This window comes from Lissotriton vulgaris, chromosome 12 (genome assembly GCF_964263255.1).
Source record: "Lissotriton vulgaris chromosome 12, aLisVul1.2, whole genome shotgun sequence".
NCBI classification, from domain to species: Eukaryota; Metazoa; Chordata; class Amphibia; order Caudata; family Salamandridae; genus Lissotriton; species Lissotriton vulgaris.
In genome coordinates this window covers 44,861,634-44,872,455 of record NC_141700.1, presented here as the reverse complement: position 1 = coordinate 44,872,455, position 10,822 = coordinate 44,861,634, and positions in this window count along the sequence as shown.

Sequence of the window (10,822 nt, the reverse complement as noted above, 5' to 3'; positions counted from 1 at the left end):
TAGCTCCACTTTTGTTTTCTTTATTTATTAATCAGATAGATTCAATACATAGAACGACCGTTGTGGATGCACCTCTAATTGATGGTAAGCCTATCCCAATTCTGTTATATGCAGATGATGCGGTTCTTCTATCAGGCACCCAAAATGACCTTCAACACCTCATTGACAAATTCCAGACATTCATAGCCAAACGGAAATTGTTAATCAATAAAGATAAAACTTTTATAATGACATGTGGGAAGAAGACTAAACAAAACAGGACCTTTTTTGTAGAAAATGTAAGGTTAGAAACCGTTAAGAAATGTTGTTATCTTGGCATTACATTTTCTGGTGACGGGGGATGGACCAGTGAACAGGAGAGTGTCCAGTTAAAAATGGTTAGGAATACCAATAACGTTTTTAGATTCGCCGCCAAACTGGGGAACCGCAGAATAAAAGAGATGATCCATATTTATAATATGAGGTGCTTGTCATCAGCACTATATGGAGCAGGTGAGTGGAGACATCATACACATAGCTGCAGGTTGATTCAACAACAGGAAAATCTTTTTCTAAACCGCTTGCTGTGTACCCCCGCATCTGCTTCTATTGAGCTCATTCATAGGGAAGTAGGCTTACACTATATCAGGGATTTAGCTGCCCTGCGCCCACTGACCTTATGGCGGTCCATATGGTCCAAACCTGAAACTAAATTCACTCAAGGTGTAATTAAGGATTGCCTAAAACTGGAACATTGTATGCGCATACCTTGGCTCAGGCACATCCGGTTCTGTTACAAGTTAGTTTTTGATTTGGACCCTTTTTTAGATATGGAACAGGGTGTTCCCATTTCAAAAAAAGAGTTGAAGGTATCTTTTTTAGAACACGTAGGGAAGGTCAGGGCTGTCGAATATGCAAATCAACGCACCTTCGCTTTTTATCAGGAATATAATGTTAAAGAAGGTTTTCAGCAATATTTGACAGCCGTTACAAGAAGCTCCATACGCTTTGTATTGACACGGTTAAGATTAGGAACCGTGCACCACCTTGTGTCCTTTCCTTATACCGGACGGAGTAGTATCTTACCTTGTCCATGTGATGGGATATCCAAACAGAGCTGTTGCCATTTCATGATTTTCTGCAAATTTTATATTTTTTTAAGGAAAAAGTATTTAAAGCCCATCTTTTTAAAATATAATAAAAGAAAAACTAAAGATGCACTGTGGATAATGTTTGAATTGAATAGTACAGATACTTGCTTTCATGTAGGTATATATATTTTAAAATGTGTATCAATAAGGAAATCAATTGTTACATGATTATGACTTACTCGACTCCATTGTAACTCCATAGTAAGAGAAATGAGCCTATATACTGTTATTAGCACAGGTCACTTTAATATTGCACTTTCTGTACTGGGACTATTGTAGGAATTATATTTTATACTTATGAATTTTATATTTGTGTTTTTAGGAATTAATATAAATAATTAACCCTAGGTTGGCATGAATTATTATATTGCGAATTTTGCACACTCGTTTATATTGTTTTTTAAACGTATTTGTTTGTGGAGAATAACCTTATACACCCGTACAGATTTTGTAAGGCTAAAATCATTATAGTAAATTGTACTCCCTTTACATGTACTACAATGTATAATTCTTTTTTGTCTGCTATATGGTTATATTTTTATATACCGAATAAAGCATTTTGAAATTGAAATTGGAGTTCAGTTTACATACGGCATATGTCACTGCCTTAGCTTTTGATTCAATCCATGCAGTGTGTGCAGTGGACTTCCTGTTGCTCATGATCCAAACCCCCAGGTAATTATATTTAGTTGTTGTTGCTATTTTCAAATTGCCCATTCTCCACTGTTGTTTAAGTTTATTAGCATGCTTCCCAAAAATGACTAACTTTGCTTTTCCTGCGTTTACATTATTATAGATGCTTAGTGCATCCAATGTTCTTTGCATCCCCGCCTTAGTATGGTCTATTAGCAGCATGTCATCTGTGTACTGCATTAGAAACAGTCTGGAAGACCCAATTTTGGGGGATAACAAATTGGCTTTAGATATTGTTTTACCAGGGTCTGCAGTGTAGAGATTAAAAAGCAGGGGCGCCAATACAGGGCCTTGTTTCAGCCCTCGGTCTGTGTAGATTTTTTTGGTTGCTGAGTTCATGGATAATTTCACCTGTACCCAAGTTCCAGTATAGAGGGCAATAATTGTTTTCAGCAGCATAGTCGGGATCCCCCAGTTTTGTAGTTTCGACCACAGCAAGTTACTGTTAACACAATCGAATGCCGCAGAATAATCCACCAAGCATGCGAAAAGTGGGAGCTGTTTTTTCTGGGTGGATATGCGAGGGCTGTGATGTTATCCAGAGTTGATGCTCCTGCCCTGAAACCGAATTGGTAAGCTGGTAAGATTTCATTGTCATTGGCCCAATTTTGCAAATCTTGCAAAAGAAGGTTTGCATCTCCCTTTGCCTCAATATCCAAAAGGGCTATAAGCCTATAATTGGTTGGATCTCCTTTATCACTTTTTTATGGATTGGTTGGAGCAGGGAACCTATCCAGGTTTGGAGGATCATTGAGTTGTCCATGCAGAACTGATAGAGCGGGCTAAATATAGTTCCCCAAAATTGACAGTCTTCTTTAATGAGGTATCCAGGATGGCCGTTAGGTCCCGGGCCCCCGTCCCTTCTGATGTTTTTAAGTATTGATGCCACACGATTTCCTACATCAGAAGAAGCAGTATAACAAGCAGTACGAGGAGCTGACCACCTTTTTTGTTAAAAAGGTGGATGATATCTACAGCTCCTTTCCGAGCGTACACAGCAATCCATTGGCGGCATTGTGCTGTCAGCAGCTAAATATTCTCCACTCTTTCCCCCCGATTTCGGTGGATCAGCTGCGATTGCTGTGTAGTAGGATTAAGTCGGCTCTCCTGCTGACTCTCTTAAACCTGACCAACTCAAGAATGTATTGCCAAGCATCTTACCCTCTCTGATTCAGGTGAATAATAAATCCCTCAATACTGCTACAGTGCCCAGAGTCTGGAAACAGGCTAAAGTCATTCCATTGCTTAAAAAGCCTGCTCTTGATCCAACTAAAGCAGAAAGCTATCGGCCCATCTCTCTGCTACCTTGGGCCGCTAAGATTATAGACGCGTATGTGAACTCCCTCCTGTCGGATTTTCTCACCCTCAACAACTTACTGGACCCCTCTCAAAATGGCTTTAGGCCAGGCCACAACGCGGAGTCTGCTCTCCTAGCTGTGGCAGAACATCTATGGTCAGCCATGGATGTGGGGCAAACGTCGGCACTGATCCTGTTGGATTTAAGTGCCGCGTTTGATACAGTATCACATTAGATTCTGTTGAGATGCCTGGCAGAGGTAGGAATTGCGGGTGAGGCATTGGAGTGGCTTACCTCATTTCTTCACGGGAGGTCATTCTCAGTATCAGCCCCTCGTTTGTGTCCAGTGAATACTGTATCAAACTAGGGGTGCCACAGGGTTCCTCCCTTAGTCCGGTACTGTGTAATATTTATGTCCAACCTTTGACTGCTGTATCCTTGGGTAGGGGCCTGACCATGGTCTCATATGCTGACGACACTCAGTTAGTGGTGGCACTCTCTAATAACACAGAGCAAGACGCCCTTATGTTTCAGGGCGATCTTGCGGCAGTGGCCGAGTGGATGACTGCTAACTGCCTCCAATTTAACTCTAACAAGTCAGAGGTTTTGGTGGTAAGCAGAGACCATGGTCTGTTGAGTGACCTCTGGTGGCCAGCAAGTCTGGGCATGCCCCCCTCCCCCAAGCAAGTGGTAAAGAACGCAGGGGTTTGGTTGGACTCATCTTTAAACTATCGAGTCCAAACCAAAAAAACAGCAGGTATTTGCTTTGGACTTTTACGGGGGCTCAGGCCATTGATGGGCTTCTTTGCCTCTATACGTCAGGTCATTATCCAGCGATGGTCTTGTCTACACTTGACTATGCTTGTTCCCTCTACTAGGGTCCAATAAAGCAGAGGTTCAGAGGCTGCAAAGGAAACAAAATGCAGCAGTCAGAACACTTCTAGGCTTGCGCAAGTCCTGCTCTGTGTCCAGTGCCATCCGTCGCCTCCATTGGCTTTCGGTGGCCAGGCGCATTGAATTTAAGGCCCTGTGCAGCTCTTTTAAGGTTTTGAAATCTGCCACCCGCCTATTTTGGCTAATCTTCTTTCTTCGTATGTTCCATCACGCCCTCTCTGGTCAGAGGGTCAGCATTTGGTGATGGTCCGTCGGATTCGAAGATTTCGGGCCGTTGGACACTCTTTTCGTTATAGAGCTGCCACGCTAGGGAACACACTTCCTGTGCAGATTTAGGGTCTAGATAACTACCTGGAATTTAGGAAGGGCATTAAGACTCTTCTCTTCCCCACTAACTAGCTGGTGTTACTCTGCGATCTGTAAGTCTTTCCTTCGGCGCCGGGACGCCCTTTTGCTGGGGCAGCTGTTGCGTTATATAAGACACCCTAACATAACATGACATAACATAACATTCAGCTGTTTCTTCAGTGGTTGTTTGATAAGTCTTAAACGGGGTAGTGCTAGTGAAGGGTCATTGGTGTTGTGGAGGAATATGATCCAATGCGCTACAGTACAATGAGTTCACATGATTAATCCATGTGTGACTGGCGACCCCATTACGCCGGTCATGGCCGTGCCCGGACAACCTGTTGATCTATGACCAGAATTCAGCCTTTCTGCTTGGAATTACCAGACTAAAAATATATGCAGCTATTGGGAATCTGTCTGTTGCCTTTTATGGTCCCATATATTTTTCCTGTGTATTTTCCTCGCAATCAACAGATTTTGAAGTGTTTTATCATCTCTCTCTCTCGCATATGATTGCGATTGGCTTGTCTCAAGACCCGCTTACTTTGTTCATTTTTTTGCACCTGGGTTGGAATTGGCAGCACCCCCCTCTCTGTAATCAGGCCGGTGGTTTGATATTTGCCTAACAAGAGCCAGTACAGCTCCAGCGCCAATTTTGTCCAATTCTCAGATGCGTTGCCTGCTGCAAAGTCTTTGGCGAGTGTGGACCAGTTGCTTTTTCAGACTGTCATGCCGGATATATCTATTTTACTCCATTTTAGTATTTTCAAGAGCGCGTGCGTATTGTCCCCGTTGGACAGACCTAGAACGGAGATGTATGGGAGGTTGGCCACGCTACCACTGCCTGAAGAGCTACATAAATGCGACTACCACTGCCTGAAGCGCTGTATAAACGCTGCCACTGCCTGAAACGCTATATGAACGCTACTACCACTGCCAGAAGCGCTTTATGAACGCTAGTACCACTGCCTAAAGCACTGTATAAACGCTACCACTGCCTGAAGTGCTGTAGAAACTCGACTACCACTGCATGAAGCGCTGAATAAACGCTACTACCACTGCCTGAAGCGCTGTATAAACGCGACTACCACTGCCTGGAGCGCTGTATAAACGCTTCTACCTCTACCTGAAGTGCTGTATGAATGCTACTACCACTGCATGAAGCACTGTATGAACGCAACTACCACTGCCTGGAGCGCTGTATAAACGCTATTACCACTGCCTGAAGCGCTGTATAAACGCTATTACCTCTACCTGAAGCGCTGTATGAACGCTACTACCACTGCCTGAAGCGATGAATAAACACTACTACCACTGCCTGAAGCGCTGTATAAACGAGACTACCACTGCCTGGAGCGCTGTATAAACGCTACTACCACTGCCTGAAGCGCTGTATAAACGCTACTACCACTGCCTGAAGCGCTGTATAAACGCGACTACCACTGCTTGAAGCGCTGTGTAAACTCTACTACCACTGCCTGAAGCGCTGTATAAAAGCTACTACCACTGCCTGAAGCGCTGTATAAACTCTACTACCACTGCCTGAGGCGCTGTATAAACGCTACTACCACTGCCTCAAGCGCTATATGATCGCTACTTCCACTGCCTGAAGCGCTATATGAACGCTTCTACCTCTACCTGAAGTGCTGTATGAATGCTACTATCACTGCATGAAGCGCTGTATAAACGCTACTTCCACTGCCTGAAGCGCTGTATAAACGCTACTACCACTGCCTGAAGCGCTGTATAAACGCTACTTCCACTGCCTGAAGCGCTGTATAAAAGCTACTACCACTGCCTGAAGCGCTGTATAAACTCTACTACCACTGCCTGAAGCGCTGTATAAACGCTACTACCACTGCCTGAAGCGCTGTATGAACGCTACTACCACTGCCTGAAGCGCTGTATAAAAGCTACTACCACTGCCTGAAGCGTTGTATAAACGCTACTACCACTGCCTGAAGCGCTGTATAAACGCTACTATCACTGCCTGAAGCGCTGTATAAACGCTACTACCACTGCCTGAAGCGCTGTATAAACGCTACTATCACTGCCTGAAGCGCTGTATAAACTCTACTATCACTGCCTGAAGGGCTGTATAAACTCTACTACCACTGCCTGAAGCGCTGTATGAACGCTACTACCACTGCCTGAAGCGTTGTATAAACGCTACTACCACTGCCTGAAGCGCTGTATAAACGCTGCCACTGCCTGAAACGCTATATGAACGCTACTACCACTGCCAGAAGCGCTTTATGAACGCTAGTACCACTGCCTAAAGCACTGTATAAACGCTACCACTGCCTGAAGTGCTATAGAAACTCGACTACCACTGCATGAAGCGCTGAATAAACGCTACTACCACTGCCTGAAGCGCTGTATAAACGCGACTACCACTGCCTGGAGCGCTGTATAAACGCTTCTACCTCTACCTGAAGTGCTGTATGAATGCTACTACCACTGCATGAAGCACTGTATGAACGCAACTACCACTGCCTGGAGCGCTGTATAAACGCTATTACCACTGCCTGAAGCGCTGTATAAACGCTATTACCTCTACCTGAAGCGCTGTATGAACGCTACTACCACTGCCTGAAGCGATGAATAAACACTACTACCACTGCCTGAAGCGCTGTATAAACGAGACTACCACTGCCTGGAGCGCTGTATAAACGCTACTACCACTGCCTGAAGCGCTGTATAAACGCTACTACCACTGCCTGAAGCGCTGTATAAACGCGACTACCACTGCTTGAAGCGCTGTGTAAACTCTACTACCACTGCCTGAAGCGCTGTATAAAAGCTACTACCACTGCCTGAAGCGCTGTATAAACTCTACTACCACTGCCTGAGGCGCTGTATAAACGCTACTACCACTGCCTCAAGCGCTATATGATCGCTACTTCCACTGCCTGAAGCGCTATATGAACGCTTCTACCTCTACCTGAAGTGCTGTATGAATGCTACTATCACTGCATGAAGCGCTGTATAAACGCTACTTCCACTGCCTGAAGCGCTGTATAAACGCTACTACCACTGCCTGAAGCGCTGTATAAACGCTACTTCCACTGCCTGAAGCGCTGTATAAAAGCTACTACCACTGCCTGAAGCGCTGTATAAACTCTACTACCACTGCCTGAAGCGCTGTATAAACGCTACTACCACTGCCTGAAGCGCTGTATGAACGCTACTACCACTGCCTGAAGCGCTGTATAAAAGCTACTACCACTGCCTGAAGCGTTGTATAAACGCTACTACCACTGCCTGAAGCGCTGTATAAACGCTACTATCACTGCCTGAAGCGCTGTATAAACGCTACTACCACTGCCTGAAGCGCTGTATAAACGCTACTATCACTGCCTGAAGCGCTGTATAAACTCTACTATCACTGCCTGAAGGGCTGTATAAACTCTACTACCACTGCCTGAAGCGCTGTATGAACGCTACTACCACTGCCTGAAGCGTTGTATAAACGCTACTACCACTGCCTGAAGCGTTGTATAAACTCTACTACCACTGCCTGAAGCGCTGTATAAACTCTACTACCACTGCCTGAAGTGCTGTATAAACTCTACTATCACTGCCTGAAGGGCTGTATAAACTCTACTACCACTGCCTGAAGCGCTGTATGAACGCTACTACCACTGCCTGAAGCGCTGTATAAACGCTACTACCACTGCCTGAAGCGCTGTATAAAAGCTACTATCGCTGCCTGAAACGCTGTATAAACTCTACTACCACTGCCTGAAGCGCTGTATAAACGCTACTACCACTGCCTCAAGAGCTATATGATTGCTACTTCCACTGCCTGAAGCGTTGTATGAACGCTACTATCGCTGCCTGAAACGCTGTATAAACTCTACTACCACTGCCTGAAGCGCTGTATAAACTCTACTACCTCTACCTGAAGCACTGTATAAACGCTACTACCACTGCCTGAAGCGCTGTATAAACGCTACTACCACTGCCTCAAGCGCTATATGAACGCTACTACCACTGCCTCAAGCGCTGTATAAACACTACTACCACTGCCTAAAGCGCTGTATAAATGCGACTACCACTGCCTGATGCGTTGTATAAACGCTATTACCACTGCCTGAAGCGCTGGATAAACACTACTACCACTGCCTGAAGCGCTGTATAAACGCTACTACCACTGCCTGAAGTTCTGTATAAACTCTACTACAACTGCCTGAAGCGTTGTATAAACGCTACTATCACTGCATGAAGCGCTGAATAAACGCTACTACCACTGCCTGAAGCGCTGTATAAACGCTATTACCACTGCCTGAAGCGCTGTATAAAAGCTACTACCACTGCCTGAAGCGCTGTATAAACGCTACTACCACTGCCTGAAGCGATGAATAAACGCTACTACCACTGCCTGAAGCGCTGTATAAACGAGACTACCACTGCCTGGAGCGCTGTATAAACGCTACTACCACTGCCTGAAGCGCAGTATAAACGCTATTACCTCTACCTGAAGCGCTATATGAACGCGACTACCACTGCCTGGAGCGCTGTATAAACGCTATTACCACTGCCTGAAGCGCTGTATAAACGCTATTACCTCTACCTGAAGCGCTGTATGAACACTACTACCACTGCCTGAAGCGATGAATAAACGCTACTACCACTGCCTGAAGCGCTGTATAAACGAGACTACCACTGCCTGGAGCGCTGTATAAACGCTACTACCACTGCCTGAAGCGCAGTATAAACGCTACTACCACTGCCTGAAGCGCTGTATAAACGCGACTACCACTGCTTGAAGCGCTGTATAAACTCTACTACCACTGCCTGAAGCGCTGTATAAAAGCTACTACCACTGCCTGAAGCATTGTATAAATGCTACTATCACTGCCTGAAGCGCTGTATAAACTCTACTACCACTGCCTCAAGCGCTATATGATCGCTACTTCCACTGCCTGAAGCGCTATATGAACGCTTCTACCTCTACCTGAAGTGCTGTATGAATGCTACTACCACTGCATGAAGCGCTGTATAAACGCTACTTCCACTGCCTGAAGCGCTGTATAAACGCTACTACCACTGCCTCAAGCGCTATATGATCGCTACTTCCACTGCCTGAAGCGCTATATGAACGCTTCTACCTCTACCTGAAGTGCTGTACGAATGCTACTACCACTGCATGAAGCGCTGTATAAACGCTACTTCCACTGCCTGAAGCGCTGTATAAACGCTACTACCACTGCCTGAAGTGCTGTATAAAAGCTACTACCACTGCCTGAAGCGCTGTATAAACGCTACTACCACTGCCTGAAGCGCTGTATAAAAGCTACTACCACTACCTGAAGCGCTGTATAAACGCTACTTCCACTGCCTGAAGCGCTGTTTAAAAGCTACTACCACTGCCTGAAGCGCTGTATAAAAGCTACTACCACTGCCTGAAGCGCTGTATAAACGCTACTACCACTGCCTGAAGCGCTATATGAACGCTACTACCTCTACCTGAAGCGCTGTATGAACGCTACTACCACTGCCTGAAGCGCTGTATAAACGCTACTTCCACTGCCTGAAGCGCTGTATAAACGCTACTACCACTGCCTGAAGCGCTGTATAAAAGCTACTACCACTGCCTGAAGCGTTGTATAAACGCTACTACCACTGCCTGAAGCGCTGTATAAACGCTACTACCACTGCCTGAAGCGTTGTATAAACGCTGCTATCACTGCCTGAAGCACTGTATAAACTCTACTACCACTGCCTGAAGCGCTGTATAAACTCTACTACCACTGCCTGAGGCGCTGTATAAACTCTACTATCACTGCCTGAAGCGCTGTATAAACTCTACTACCACTGCCTGAAGCGCTGTATGAACGCTACTACCACTGCCTGAAGCGCTGTATAAACGCTACTACCACTGCCTGAAGCACTGTATAAACTCTACTATCACTGCCTGAAGCGCTGTATAAACTCTACTACCACTGCCTGAAGTGCTGTATAAACTCTACTATCACTGCCTGAAGGGCTGTATAAACTCTACTATCACTGCCTGAAGGGCTGTATAAACTCTACTATCACTGCCTGAAGGGCTGTATAAACTCTACTATCACTGCCTGAAGCACTGTATAAACTCTACTACCACTGCCTGAAGTGCTGTATAAACTCTACTATCACTGCCTGAAGGGCTGTATAAACTCTACTATCACTGCCTGAAGGGCTGTATAAACTCTACTACCACTGCCTAAAGCGCTGTATAAACGCGACTACCACTGCCTGAAGTGCTGTATAAACTCTACTATCACTGCCTGAAGGGCTGTATAAACTCTACTATCACTGCCTGAAGGGCTGTATAAACTCTACTACCACAGCCTGAAGCGCTGTATAAACGCTACTACCACTGCCTAAAGCGCTGTATAAACGCGACTACCACTGCCTGAAGCGCTGTATAAACTCTACTACCACTGCCAGAAGCGCTGTATAAACGCGACTACCA